The sequence below is a fragment of the Petaurus breviceps genome, unplaced genomic scaffold, assembly GCF_028583685.1.
Source record: "Petaurus breviceps papuanus isolate PSGF00001 unplaced genomic scaffold, PetGlider_PUasm1.0 188, whole genome shotgun sequence".
Lineage (NCBI taxonomy): Eukaryota > Metazoa > Chordata > Mammalia > Diprotodontia > Petauridae > Petaurus > Petaurus breviceps.
This window is the reverse complement of record NW_027185804.1, coordinates 31,624,887-31,627,482: the sequence shown is the minus strand read 5'-3', so window position 1 is coordinate 31,627,482 and position 2,596 is coordinate 31,624,887. Positions and strand designations below refer to the sequence as shown.

Below are 2,596 nucleotides of genomic sequence, written 5' to 3'. Positions count from 1 at the left end.
CTGCTTCTTATTCTTGCCAGCTTTGGGACTTTGGGTAAATTAAGCTGTTCTTTTAGACATCACTCTATTTATTTCTAACATGGGGCAACTTCATTAGATAACTTTTAAGATCCTTTCAAACTGGAACATTGTTTTCAGTTTCCTTTCTAGAAATGACGTAGTAGAGAGGATGATAGACTGGGAGGCAGGAACGTGTTTGGTCACTGGACTTGTGATTTCATTGTTATAAAGAAATTCTAGGAGAGGAAGCTCCTTCTTTTAAATAGGCTTACATTCTCTAGGTAACTTAGAAGACTAGAGAGATGCTTAGATTCCTACTGTTAAATGACTTGTCCAGGGTCACACTGCAAGTATTTGTCAGAGGCAGGAACTCAGCCCCATTCTTTCTGGCTTTAAGATTAGAACTTGACCCCCTATGCCATGGTGCCTCAGGAAAACCTAATTTCAGTCTGGTCTCTGAAACTTAACTATACACAAGTTGTGTGACCTTTCCCTTAAATTTCCCAACCACAACTTTCTCACATATGAAATAGGAATAATAATAGCTTCTACCTCAAAGGGTTTTTGAAAAAAATAAGATAATGTATGCAAAGTACTCTTTGAAACCTAAATGCCATATTTATGTGTTTATATCTATAGATAGATACATATCTGTGTATATATGTATATTGTACATATATCCATTGTCTATCTAGATACATACGTATGTGTGCATATGCATGTTTATACATATATACATACACACACACATACATACACACATATGTGAAATTGTTTTAAATGTCTCTTCAACTCTAACCTTCTATCCCCCAAGATACCTTCAGGTCTAATGATTATGCCTATTTGTTGTTCAATCGATTTTCAAACTCTTTGTGACCCCATTTTGGAATTTTCTTGGCAAAGAAGGTAGAGTTATTTGCCATTTCCTTATCCAGAACATTTTACAGAGGAAGAAGCAGAGATAAACAGGGATAAGTGACTTATCTAGGCTTATAAGGCTAATAAGTATCTGAGGTCAGATTTGAACATAGGAGGATGAATCTCACTTCAGGTCCAGCCTTCTGTCCTAACCTAGCTGTCCTTGGATTTTCTGGTCGTATGAAACTATAAATAGCCCCAGAGTATCATAACATATTAAATGACCACGTCAGGCTTATTTCTTAATGTGAATTCATAAATCTGTTACTTTACAAAAGATAGCTGGCTGAGGGCAGGTTTTAAGAGGAGGAAGATAAGGGGAAAGTAAGCATGAATTCACTTTTCCCTCAGAATGGGAGTATGACTACATTATAAGAGAAAGGACACTGGAATTTTGAGGGGAGTGGGTCTAAGCCTAAAATGAATGTACATCAACAATTTTGGCCAGGCCTAGCTTTAGATTTAGAGTGTTCATTTGGGGGCATACTTTTCTCTGTGTCTGGTTTTAAATGCTATCTTTACCCCGAGTTACTCCAGATTTAGGACATCTTGATTTTATATTCAAGGGGGAATCTCTTGATTTGATTATATAATATCAGATCTTGGATTAGAATCTGAAGACCTGAATTCATATCTTGACTCACATTTCTAAATATGTGACCTTAATGTGGTCATTGAAATAATAAGAGCTTCAGTTATCTCATCTGTAAAATTAGGAATTTAGTCTAGGTTATTTTTTTTACTCATGAAATATGCTTTTTTATTATTTGGAACATGAAGTATATTAGATCTTCTTCATCTCTGGAAGCTGTACTGGCCCAGTGCTGGAGATAAAGCAGGGTGAGAAGGAGACCTAGCCATGAACTGGCAAAGAGACAGGGAGGACTGATCAGGGTATGCTCAAAGGGGTGGTGAAGGAGAGATAGTCGCCTATGGTTCCCCAGTGGGCTCAGTTGATCTGGAAGATGGTGATACAGGAGGTCAGTGCCATGAGCCAAAAGACTAGCCCCAGGACTGAACACCGGACGTAGCCCTTGACTTGTCTCTGCTCCTCATGGGCTGGGGCCAGAAAAGACTCTCAAAAGAAGCATAGAACATTGATCAGTCAGAGAAAGGGCAGCAATGCAAACCTGCTTAGGTAATATTTTAAGCTGAAGTTCAGCTTTTCCTCATTGGACACCCACTCCACTTTCATCCTGGATCCACGATAAGGATGGGAAGGGCCATTGCTTCTCCTTCCTCCTTCCTCAGTGCTAGACTAGGTTATTTCTCAGATCGTTCCCCGCTCTAAAACCTTCATATACTTAAATGGCTTTTGGATAAATCTTGTTCCTCTCAAAGTAGGATCAGTACAATTGTTGGCATCAACCCTGAGGAACATGTTTTGACATGAGTTTTCACCAAAGAGAAGGCAGTGGTTTAAAGAAGGTCGTGATGGTATGAAATAGACAAGTTATAGACAAAGCTGCAAAAGGACATCTCTGCACTAATTGAGTCTCGACAAGGTTACAGCACCTTGTTCAAGGTGACTTCATTGGTCAACGGTAAGACTGGGAGTTCCTTCATCTCTCAGTCAGATCTATTTGAGTACAAGTTATCATGCCTTGAACAGAAACATAGAAAGATCAGAATCTGTGTTTTCTTCTGAACCACTTTTCTATGCAAATGCAATTCCTAT

General features: G+C 38.8%; 1 pseudogene; it reads right to left on the bottom strand.

Annotated features, from left to right (window-relative positions):
* Positions 1 to 1,807: 1,807 nt before the first annotated feature.
* Positions 1,808 to 2,113, bottom strand: LOC138163433 (gamma-secretase subunit PEN-2 pseudogene; annotated as a pseudogene).
* Between the last annotated feature and the right edge of the window lie 483 nt (positions 2,114 to 2,596).